General features: G+C 45.3%; 1 long non-coding RNA gene across 1 annotated transcript; it reads left to right on the forward strand.

Moving 5' to 3' along the window:
- The first annotated feature begins 376 nt into the window (after nucleotides 1-376).
- On the forward strand, nucleotides 377-2,776 carry LOC140698446 (uncharacterized). Its single transcript, XR_012076234.1, has 2 exons — nucleotides 377-651; nucleotides 2,552-2,776. It is a non-coding gene; the product is annotated as an uncharacterized lncRNA (long non-coding RNA).
- Nucleotides 2,777-12,799: the final 10,023 nt, after the last annotated feature.

Below are 12,799 nucleotides of genomic sequence, written 5' to 3' on the forward strand. Positions count from 1 at the left end.
AGGCAAGTGGCAGAGATTAGCTGGAGAGCCCACGGTCTTGCACGTGAATGGTAATTAGACTCGGGGCAAGAGGCTGTTTGAAAGAATGACATAATAAAGCTCCCAAACTGGTTCGGTATAATTTCCCCTGGCACCTAGCATGCATGAATAACACACGCAGTCAAACAGAAGAGTAATCAGATTTGAAATATTCCTTTAATAATACGTTTGCCAGATCAAATATTAAAAATAGAAGATGGAGAAAAGGAGCAGCCGTCTGCCCCAGTGGTATCAGTTCCATAAACACCACTTCATTAAGCTGTCTGCGTTGGTTCAAAGAGATAGATTTTAGAACGTGGCCAAGGTTCCAGGCTGCGTGTTGCGATGAGGCGGAAGACTCTGGGCTGCCAGCTCCACCTCGCCTCTCCGGGCTGTGCCTGCTGCCACAGCAAGGGGACATCAGTTAACAGCCAGAGCTGGCCTGACATCTGCCCAAAGGACGTGTGTTTATTTGGAGTCAAGCCTCCTCCATCGCTGCACCAGTGGCTTCCATCCCAGGCGAACAGCGGGGAATTAATAATGACGGCATTTGACTTTCCCAAGACCTTTCCTTGGCAAAGTTTACATCCATCCTATTGGCATCTCTCTGAGGTCGATGGTAGGATGGGGAAGGTAAAGGCTCTCTTGCCAACTCAGGTCCGCAGTCTGCTAAGGAGGTGCCTGCAGGCAGGGTGGTGTACAAAGGATGGATGAGTTCTTGACTCCTTGGGGAGGGTTTAGCAAAGCATGTGGAGGATTGTACTATATCTGTGTCTCTGCTCAATTTAAGGCCACAGATATTCACTGTTGGGTCCAAGGTTCTATGCTGAAGAGCAAGAAGAACAATTGATTAAAACTCACTTATCAGATGTAATGTAATTCTTTGAATATCCCATTTGCACTGCCTTGGCCCATGCTTTCTATACCTATCGGCAACTGCAAATGTGCTGAATGTCCACAAGTATGTCTGGATTTTTGTATCAGGGAGCCAGGATCAGTCAACTCTTAGGGACGCAGATGCAGAATCTAACTCTGCTTGCTCAGTGGTGAGCTTCCATTGTCACGTGAAATCTTTCCTCTCAACTTCATGTCTGTCCTTTGCCAAATCACTGACTTTGGAAAATAGAGCTGAAAAGAATTAAAGGGTTGAGTTTAGTCAAATCATTATTTTATTTGCTCTTCAAAGATCAAAGGGCCAGTTGACTCAATGTTAAGCTTTTTTTTTAAATGAATGATTTTATAAATATCTATTACGTGCCTACTGTGTGCTAAGTACCATGTTAGGTGTTTTAGTGACTCGGTGAATGCTAAGGTGAATCAGACCTGGACTGTAACCAAATGGTTCACCCTGGTGGGATGAGTGGGGGATGGTTGCCATGGATACGTCCCACACTTTGCTTCTTCCTTTTGTCTGTAAGTCTTCTTATGTTCTCGTGTTTACATGTGAACCCTGAAATGCTTTCCACATTCATGCTGTTTCCCCAGCCACCTTCTCTTCCAGCTCCGGGATCTTAGAATTTTGAGGGGCCTGACAGGAACACACATGAGCCAGTTGATGTAATTAGTTAGATGATGACACACTCCTCTCCCATTCACACCTCCCACCCAGGACCACGCCAAAGTCCCTGGTCGGCCTGTCACAGGGCTTGACACTGTGCCATTACATTGTCCTCCCTTTGCCCATGGAGGCTCCTGGGGGATGCCTAGCACCTCCTGTGGGTCTGCACGGGGATGCTTCTCACCAGGCACAAGCTGTCCTCCCTGCATTGCACTTCCTCATCCAGAAGGGCTTTCCTGAGCATCCCAACCTACACATTCTCCCCTGTGGGAGCAGATGCTGCCCCAGTCCCTTAGCAAAGGGGAGATGTGCCCCACTCGCACGCACACCATGGCTCCCACTGCCACCACCAAGACTCTCTGCCTGAGGGCCTTCTCTGGCTGCAGGAACCCGCTTTGCCGCCTGCATGCAGGGAAGGCTAGAGAATCAACGCCTCCAGGAGCCGGCTTCAGCCAGTGCCCCAGCTCCCTGCCCCTGTACAGGGCCGTTCTGAGGCACACTCCGCACAGTCTCCCAGAGGTTCCCCAGGAGGACACCACAGTGCATCTTCCCATCTGCACCCTCCACTGACTTCCTTCTCTTCCTGTCACCCCTGCTCTGCTATTCCAGGTTCCCAGGATCACCTCCTAAATCATGTCTTGCTTGCTCAGGAATCTGTTTCAGGCTCTGCTTCTGGGGAACCCAGCCTAAGCCACTTGCCCCATAAACTCATCACACACGGATTTCTGCCAAGGGCCCTCATTAAGCCGCGGACATGATGTGCTTGGATCGCACGGTGTGCTGAGGCTGCCAGGGGGCTGATTTTGGATGACTCCTTGTCCTGGCGGCCTTCCTGCCCACACCAGCCCACACATTGCCTCTCCCTCTGCCCTCCCATGGCATGCAGCATGCTTCCCCAGAGTAGTGACTCTCTGTTCTGGTCCATGCTGGAGTTAGTTGTGTGTGACTCAGCCTCTCTATCACTCCAACCCGCAGGCCTGGGACCTGCCTGACACTTAGGCCCAGAGACCACCCAGTCCAGAAGCCTGGAGGTTCCTGTCAGATGACAATCCTGAGTCCGGGGGGCCAGGAGTTCCATGCCGGGAGGAGCAGGGCAGCCCGCCTGGGTTTCCATTGAAAAGAAAGAAAAAACTGCCTGCTAAACCCAGAACATCTGTCTGGATGCTTAACCCAATGAAGCTACATTTCTCACACCTGGAAGGTAGAGGTTTTTGTCTTTCTCATCACAGCCCAGTGGCCCCAAGAGGCAGCAGCATGGTCAGGGCACAGAGAAGGTGTGCTGTGTGAGCTTGTTAATAACACGGGGCAGGGAAGGAGTCGGGGCCTGGGAAGAAAGTCCTGCCTGACTTGGCATCATTGCTGGACAGAGCATGCTTCCACCTACACTCGGGTCCCCTCCTCCTCTCTCCTGAGTCCTCTCCAGCCAGCACACGGGACGAAGAGCTCCAGCCACCTGGGCTTTCTGTCTCCTTTGCACGTTAGCTGCTGGTACCCCGGGAGTTTCTGGAGCCACCCTCCACCTGGCCCACAACCTATAGGTCTGGGCTGATCTGACTCCTGTGGGCCCTGTACCTGGTCCTGTGGGAGCGTGTGATCTCTCATCATCTTCCCAGAAAGGAAAAATCATCTCTCTCCTAAGCACGGCTGAGCCATCATGGTGCTGGAAATCAGCCACGTGGCCAGATGCAACTTCTGTATTGGTAGCTGTGATCATTTGAAATGGGTCCAGAAAAAGAGGCTGCCCCTCCCAATTTGTCCCTCCCTGGAAATAGCCCAAACAAGTCAGCAGATCCCATTCACGCCCCTCTCCCTTCTTTTCCCCTTCCCACCCTCACCCTTGCTTCCCAGCCCTGGTCAGATTTCCCAAGGAGGGGTCTAGAGTCAGAATGAATGACTTTCCCCCAGACTGAGGTCTCCTAATCTTGTCACTGTGATCCACTTTCAGGATTTATCATGTCTTTGTATACTGTTGGCACAATTATTTACCTAATATTCTTCTTTCAGTAGACTTTGTGTTCTCTGTCCATCTGTCTGTCTGTCTCCCACCCTCCCCAAATGCTAGAGATCTGCTAAAGGCCCATTAGCCCCTGAGACAGTCTCCCTGATGTAAATACAAGGACTGAAAGATCTTGGAAAAGGGAGCACCTTTTCTCCCTCTGCCTCTGACGGTGCATGTAATTTAAAGTCCTTTTATTGCCTAAAATCATCTCCATTCAAACCTCAATTTATCTCAGGCACCTGTAAGCATTTTCACCCCACCCTCACCACCTCTGCTCCCTTAAAGAAACCTGCCCACCATCCAAGTGGTCAGGACCAGGGGTGGAAGTTGAAATGAACTCAACTCGATTTGGCAGATGGGCTTCGGGGTCACGGTTGGAACGAGGGTGTTTCTCTTCTTCTGACTTCCTAGTGATCTAGTCTGGGGTTGGGAGGAGGCCCCGATGTTCATGGAAACCCAGCCAGAATGAGCTCAATGGGGTGGAGTCAATCGACACTCAGACTCCTCAGGGTCGTGGCTGTGGAGGACGGAGCCCTGCAGCCATGAAGAGCAGAATGGACAGTCAGAGAAAGGTGGCGAGGGGCCGTTGCACCCAAGAAGGGTCTCTGCCAGAGTTGCTGGGTGGGTGACAAGCTCCTGGCCAGTCCCCTGGGACATGATGACCCTGTTCTGTTTGCAGGCAGGAGGAGAGGGGTTGAGCACTCTGGGGTCCAAGTGCATCTTTGTGGGTCAGCTTCCTCATCTCTGGGGTCTCCCAGGGCCCCCAGTGACTCCCATTCTGGGTTGTCTCATTAGGTTTGTTCAGTCTGGTATCAGGGTCCTGTTTTCCAGTGTATTGTCCACAGGCTGGAAGATGTGGACTTACAGATGGCCGAAGCTGTCCTTAGGTCTGGTTGAATAGGAAACTTGCTCCCTGGTCTCTGTGTGGGGAGGGGGCCCCCAGGGCCAGTCCCTGCTGCTTATGCTCATAGCATCTCCTTCCCAGAGTGGAGGGCCCCAACCAAGGGGCATTGATGGCTCCGACAGAGCACCTCCCCCATGTCCAGAGCCACTGGAATCAGAGAGGGAATTGCCCACCTGCCAGCTATCTAAGGAAGGGGTTCCCTTCCCTTACTGGGACCTCTGTGGGGCCACCGTGTCCACAGTTCATCAGCTGTGGCCCCCAGGCATTGCCAGGACGCGATCTGCATGAAAGGACAAAGTGTCTAATTCTGTAGTATGGGTGGAGGGCTTGTCACACAGAACTGTCCCGTAGATTACTAAAAGCACTCTGGATAATAAATCACCATTCTGTATTAAATGAGGAGGCAGCCCCTTTCTCAATATGGCTGTTCCCTCGTAATCATGATAAATGGAAAATCCCAGACAGGTGATTTTTAATAGGCGTACCAATGCACTCAGATTAATTAGATTACATTAAAAAAAACTTTTCTCTTTGGCTCCATAAATCTAAATGGGGGCCTCTAAAAGATAATAGCCATCTACACACCAAAATGCATCATGACATAATAAAGGATTATCGATGCACATATGCAGTTTGGCGTTGTGTTGGATGCAGGGGAATGGCATACAAATGCGGCCGGAGCTGTTCTGAAGTGTGTGTTTGCCAGCGTGGTTAATGCAACTCTCTGATGAAAGGGTGCAAGGTGAGCGGATGGAAGGAACTCTGCGTATTTCTGTTTCTGAGCGGATCTCTTAAATGGCGGTGTTTCCCTCCCCAGCTCTTTCATAAGCAGGGAGGCTGGATCAGGGGTACACCAGGCATGCCGTAGTCAAATGTGGCTCCAGAAGAGGCCACATGGCAGCGATGGTGTGACAACCAGCATCACCGCCTTACGTCTCGCCTTCCTTTTCTACAGCTGACCTGAGCGTCTTATGCCGTGATGAGAACAGAGACGTTTCACCATGAGGAAAACATACATTGGCCTTTATCAAAAGTTTGACATTTAGAAACAGCTAAAAGGCAGACATGTTAGTGAGGAAAGTGGAGAGTAATTAAGAGATCAGTTTGCCATGATTATAATCCCTAACAGTCCACAGAGAACCGCGTACCCATCTGACATCACCTCAGGAGACCCTCAATCACCCTTTGAAACAGGGTGATGGCTGCTCACATGGAAACAAAGCAAGGGGGAACACTTACTGGATGGAGCAAGTACAACACAGGACACCCAGCTAAAACGGAATTTTAGATAAATGACAGAAATCTAAATGACAGTATAAGTCTATCCTATATTTAAAATGTATTGAAATGCCTCTGTTTTACCTGGTAACTACCTCAGTGTCAAAGCCACAGAGTGATGATTTAGCAACGTCAGGACTTAAACCCACTTTGATGTGGTAGTCTTGGTGGTTTTGTCCTAAATTTCCTGGCTGATCTGCCACCAAATGACATCTCGGAGTGACGAAAGCACCAACCTGACACCCTTGTGGGCACATTGTGCGAATACAGACAAGGTCTCAAGACTTCAACATGGTGTCCTGCCGCCAGCCTGACGTGGTACTGCCGTTTAAGGCGGGGAGGGGGGCGGTGATGGAGGACAAGTGACTGCACTCAGCCAACTGACATAGCGCATCCTGCCACTGGAGGCAGCGAGGAGAAGGCGGGGCTTTGACGTGGGCTCCAGGCATGCAGGGCAATAGCGTCAGGATGCTCAGTCGGTGTCGGGATAATTGGAGCCCGGGATGTGGGGCTGCCCTGTTTCTGGCCACCCTGCTTTGAGTCACCTCCCGCTCACTAGCCTGTGTGCCCTGTCCTAGCATATAAACCTTTCATTTCTCTATTATCTTTCCTTTGAAACACTCCAAACATCAGCAAATAAACTGCATGCATCACGTTGGAACACAAACAATATTTGTTTCTCCTTGTCCAAGCCATCTCACCTTTCAGTTTTGACGGCATCTTTGAAGGATAAAATACACACTAGAGGAAACTTTAGAGTTTTTCTTGCAGTCTCTCTGATTGGTGGCCCCTTGCAGCTAAGGGAATTATATCCCGTTGTTCACATTTTCAACCAGTTAAGTAGGAGTCCTTCTCTAAAACCTGGACTCCTGTGACTGTATATTTAAAGGCTGTCATTAAGGGGCTGTCAGTCAGAATTCTCATTATGAGTCCTAGCTTTGAAGTTTGTGACTTGGACTCTTTAGCTCACAACATCTTTTGAAATCTGACATTTAGATGCCTGGCTCAGGAAACAATTGTACTTAAAAAAAAAGGAGGGGGCTTCATTTTAAAGCAGGAAATAGAGGGGGATTCCAAAGTTAGTCCATGCAGGCAGGAAAGGGCGTTTAGACCGAGGAACAGCCTGAGCCTATTCCATGATCAGACATTTATCACATACCTACTGTGTCCCGAGCCCTGAGGACAGAGACTCTAATGAGGAAGGAACAGCTCTTGGCCAGAAGAAGCTCACTCTTAAGTGGAGGGGAATGACCCACAAGGGGAGGAACTGCCACACCACATGGCACAGTGTGAGCAAAAGGAACGGAGGGACAGGATGCTCAGTGACTCAAGAGGGGAGGGGGCACTGGGGTGGGAGTACAGGGTTTGTGATCAGGGGAGGGTGTGGAAGGTGGTGGGGCCAAGTGAAGGAGTTTGCTTACTGGGCTAAGGGGCTGGGACTTCATCCTGAAGCCAAGGGAGGAAGGCAGTTCCAGCACTGGGTGCAATGGAGGAATCGCATACACGCTCAGAGCCTTATTTTAGAAAAGCCGTCTTGAAGTTCCCAGCTGGAACTGTCTGGCTGGTCGCATTGATGCCTCCTGTCAGCAGTGGGGTTGAACAGGAGGCAGGGAGACCAGCCAGGAGGCTGTTACAGCAACTCAGGGCAGAGGTGGTAAATGGACCCAGAGCCGAGCCCAGTGATACCTGCCTGCCTGCCTTCCTACTTTCCTTCCTCCCTTTCTTCTTTCCTTCCTTCCTCCCCACCTCCCTCCTCCCTCCCCCATGCCCCTACATTCATATATTCACTCAGTATGAATTAGTGCCACTATTTGCCAGGCACTGTGACAATTGCTGGGGAATTTTTGCTCATAGTGAGCAAAACAGATAAAACTTCCGGCCTTAGTCAAATAAATTCCAGTGAGGGAAATCACAATAAATAAGATAAATAATTGCCTTGTATAATATGTTGGATGAATTAAGGGTTTTTTTTAATGTTTTTATTGAGATATAATTCACATATATAAAATTTGCCATTTAAAAATGCTCAATTCAGTGTTTTTTCAGCTTTATTGAGGCATAGTTGACAAAAGGTTTATATACATATAAGGTGTACAATGTGATGGTTTTATATAAATATGCGTTGTGAAATGATCACCAGAGTCAAGCTAATTATCATTTATTACCTTGCATAGCTCCTTTTTTAAAATTTTTCATCCCCTTCCCTCCCCTGTGGTGATCACCTATTTTTCCTCTGTGTCTAAGAGTCTGTTTCTATTTCGTTATGTTTGTTCATTTGTTTTGTTGTTAGATTCCACATATAAGTGAAATCATATGCATTTGTCTTTGTCTGACTTATTTCAGTTAGCAAAATGCCCTCTAGGTCCAGCCGTGTTGTCACAAATGGAAAGATTTCATTCTTTTTTATGACTGAGTAATATTATATGTATGTGTGTGTGTGTATATATGTATATATGTGTGTGTGTGTGTGTATGTATAAACATCTTTATTGTCCATTCATCTATCAGTGGGCACACAGGTTTCTTCCATATCTTGGCTATTGTAAATAATGCTACACTGAACATAGGGGTACATGTAACTTTTCAGTTAGTATTTTTGTTTTCTTTGGAAAAATACTGAGAAATGGAATTGCTGGATATTATGGTTGTCTATTTTAAATTTTTTTAGGAAACTCCATACTGTTTTCCGTGGTGGCTATGAGATAGGTTGGGACCTGGGCACCTCCACTGGAGTGCTGGTACTTGTACCTGGATAAATGTCTCCTCCAGCAGCAAAATACAAAGAAACTATAAAGGACTAAAAGTAACTGCCCATTGGGGCAATTATGAATGATAAGATACAAAAAGGCTACAAGTCAACTGTCACTTCCGAGGGGCGGGGAGCAAAAGCAGGGTACTGGGCATGATCCCTGCACACAGCATCACCAGGGGGGTGGGCAGACCACCTAAACCACCCCTCCGGCCGGACCCACTGATCCACCCCCACTCTCACCTTATTTAACAAACCAGCTCGACCTCCAGCTAGGGAGCAAGCAAGGGAGCCTGTTTCTTGCTTTCTCTAGTCCTCTGCCCATTTTAAAATCGGTTTTTTTTTTATGTTAAGTTGTATAAGTTTGTATATTCTGGATATTAACCTGTTATTGGATATTAACTCTTTGATTGATACCAGGTTTGCAAATATTTTCTCCCATTTGGTAGGTTGCCTTTTAATTTTGCCGACTATTTCTTTTGTGGGCAAAAGCTTTTTAGTTTGATGTAGTCCCACTTGTTTATTTATTCATTTTTTGGCTTCTGCTTTTGGTGTCATATCCAAAATATAGTTGCCAAGACCAATGTCAAGGAGCTTGCCCCCGTGTTTTCTTCTAGTTGTTTTATGGTTTATGGTCTTACGTTACAGTCTTTAATCCATTTTGAGGTAATTTTTGTGAGTGGTGTAAGATAAGGGTCCATTCATTCTTCTGTATGTGAATATACAGTTATCACAACATTATTTATTGGTGATACTGTCTTTTCCCCATTGAGCATCTGTGGTTCCTCTGTGAAATATGAGTTGACTGTCCATGAAAGGGTTTATTTCTGGGCTCTTGATTCTAATCCATTGGTCTCTGTGTCTGTTTTCATGCCAGTACGATATGGTTTTGACTACTCTAGTTTTGAAATATACTTTGAAATCAGGAATTGTGATGCCTTCATCTTTGTTTTTTCTCCAGATTACTTTGACTATTCAAGCTCTTTTGTGGTTCCATATGAATTTTAAGATTGTTTTTTTCCTATTCCTGTGAAAAAATGCCATTGGAATTTTGATAGTGATTGCACTGAATCTATAGTTCACTTTGGGTAGTATAGACATTTTAACAATTTTTTTTTCTGCTCCTTGAACACTTTCTGTTTATTTGTCTTTTCAATTTCTTTCATCAACATCTTATAATTTTCAGTGTACAGATTGTCATCTTCTTGGCTAAATTTATCCCTAAGTATTTTGTTATTTTTGGTGAACTTGTAAGCACATTATTTCCTTTATTTCTTTCTCAGATAGTTCATTGTTAATGTATAGAAATGCAATTGATTTTTGCATGTTGATTTTGTGTCCTGCAACTTTGCTGATTTCGTTGATTAGTTCTGTCAGTTTTTTTGGTGGAACTTTTAGGGTTTTCTACATGTAAGATCATAGATTCTGCAAACAGAGGCAATTTTATTTCTTCCTTTTCAATCTGGAAAAAAAAATATATATATATGCATGCTTGATTGCTTTGGCTAGGATTTCCAGTACTATGTTGAATAGAAGTGCTAAGATTGAGCACCCTTGCCTTATTCCAACTCTTAGTGGGAAAGCTTTCATTCTTTCACTGTTTTGAGTAGTATGTTAGCTATGAGTTTTTCATATATGGCCTTTATTATGTTGAGATAAGTTTCTTCTATTCCTAACCTGTTAAGAGTTTTTATCACAAAAGGATGTTGAATTTTATCGGAGGCTTTTTATTCAGCTATTGAGATGATCATGCTATTTTTAATCTTTTATTTTATCTTTCATTCTATTAATGTGGTGTATTTATTGATTTGCGTATGCTGAACCATCCTTGCACCCCAGGGATAAATCTTACTTGATCAGAGTGTTTGATCCTTTTAATGTGCTGTTGAGTTCAGTTTGCTAGTGTTTTGTTGAGAATTTTTTTTCCCTTAACAGAGGCACTGGGGATTGAACCTAGGACCTCATGCATGTCAAGCATGTGCTCTTCCACTGAGCTTCACCCCCATCCCCAAGAATTTTAACATCTATGTTTATGAAGGATAATGGCCTATAGTCTTCTTTTCACATGTTATTTTCTGCATTTGGTATTAAGATTATGCTGGACTTGTAAATGAATGTGAGAGTGTTCCCTCTTTTTTTTTTTTTTGCAAGAGTTTGAGAAGGATTGATGTTAATTCTTTAAATGTTTGATAGACTTCATTAGCAAATTTGAAATTATCTGGTCCTAGGCTTTTTTCTGTGTTGGGAGGTTTTTGATGATTGTTTTATTGCCTTTCTCCTTACTGGTCTGTTGTTCAAATTTTCTATTTCTTCATGATTCAGTCTTGGTAGGTTGTATGTTTGTAGAAATTTATCCATTTCTTCTAGATTATCCTCCAATTTTTTGGCATACAATTATTCCTATTAGTCTCTTATGATCCTTTGTATTTCTTTGCTATCAGTTGCAATGTCTTTTCTTTCTGATTTATTTGAGTCCTCTTTTTTTCTTGATTAGTCTAGCTCAAGTTTGTCAGTCTTATTTATCTTTTCAAATAACTAACTGTTAGTTTTGTTAATCTTTTCTATTGTTTTCTTGTTTCTATTCTATTTCATTTTGCTCTGATCATTATTATTTCCTTCCCTCTGCTGTATTTGGATTTAGTTTTTCTTCTTTTTCTAGTTCCTTGAGATGTAAATAAGCTTGTTTGTTTGTGATCTTTGTTGTTTCTTAATGTAGGCATTTTTCACTTTAAACTTTCCTCCTAGAACTGATTTTCCTGCATCCCATACATTCTGGTATATAAAATTGCCAGAAATCTGTGCAGGAAATTCAGGCACAAGTGAAAGAGGGCAGGAAGGCTCTTTGGAGTGAAGGGGCAGTTTGTTCTTAGCATCTCCTCCAAGTCATGGGCTTTGTCCATGCATCACCTCTGGAAGGGAACAGCAAGTGTGCAGTTTTCCAGATGGCTTGATTTCTAGAGTAGATAGAAAACCACCCCCTTCAAGCTGTACTTTCATAAACTCCGTATAATGATCTAATCTCTGGCCCTTTTTCTGACTCCTGGGGTTTCCAGTTATCCCCTAAAAGGTCATGATGTTCATCCTTCTACCTCCGTGTGTCTTCATCTCAAGTATCCTTGATGCTCCCATAGTATCTTGGGGAAAGGTCAGGGCCTGGCATAAGCTTCAGCTAGCTTAGCTAATAAAGAAACTTCCGGAAGAGTTTGCAATGATTGGAGCTGGATAGGGTAAGAGAAAGCTCCCTGAATAATGTAATAGGTCAGCAAGAAACTGTGGCCCTGAGTGTAGCATGCCTAGTCAATGTCATCCAAGAGCAGATCTAGGCTTGGACCTGAGTCTTCGGGCTTTTAAAGCAGTATTCTCCTGCCCTACCAGGCAACTCTTCAATGATTAATTTACTTTGAGAAAAAATAAAGCGCAAAGCTCCATGTATCCCAAGTCTGTGATGACTTTCTAACTTGCAGCCACTTGTCACAGGTTTCAGTTGGCAAGGACAGCATGGGTTAGCCCTTTCCCCTCAGGCACTGCATGGCGGGTGAGGAGAGAGGGAGGACAGAGTGAGCTTCTGCCTGAGGCTCCACTCAGCTTGGGCTGGCCCCAGGGTAAACATGGGCGGAAGCGAACCTCTCCGCTCCTTCCATGAGCCTAATTGCACACTGGCCTCTCACAGTGTGAGCCCCTTGTGAGCCCAGAGTGACTCTGGCATTTGAATCTTTGTGTTTTCTTTACAAAGTGACTTTCTAGACAGAAACCAACATCCCGGGACTTCACTGAAGAAGCAGAATTGATTCCAACACTTGTGGAAAGTTTGCAGAGGTCATTTGGACAGCGATTTTCTCCTTCTGGGATGACTTTAGCACCTGTCATGTAAGATCTAACTCTGTGGCAGTTGCTTGACCCAGCCCTCAACCCTGCCTTGTGTTATCTGGATGGTCCAAGAAAGGACTCATACCTAGACAGCAGATGAGGGGCTGATTGACTTAGACCCTCTCCACCTCTGTAGTCCTTTGCCTCCTCTTTCCTCCCTCGAGGCAAACGCAACTAGATTTGAATGCATGAATGGCTGTCAACTGTTAGTATGACTTAAATCTAACTTTTTTTTTGGTCATTAATCCTGCAAATCTGTATCTTCTTAGATGGCTACAATTACCAATTTGCTGCTTGTCATAACAGTCATTAGCAGTAGAAAATATTATCGAATGACTTACAGAGAAAATAATTTGGGAACTTTAATGCTTCTTTCCATGGCGTTAGGACCAAGTGTTGGCTGAGCCCAGGTACCTGGTGGGACCTA

The sequence above is a fragment of the Vicugna pacos genome, chromosome 9 (assembly GCF_048564905.1).
Source record: "Vicugna pacos chromosome 9, VicPac4, whole genome shotgun sequence".
In the NCBI taxonomy this organism is placed as follows: Eukaryota; Metazoa; Chordata; class Mammalia; order Artiodactyla; family Camelidae; genus Vicugna; species Vicugna pacos.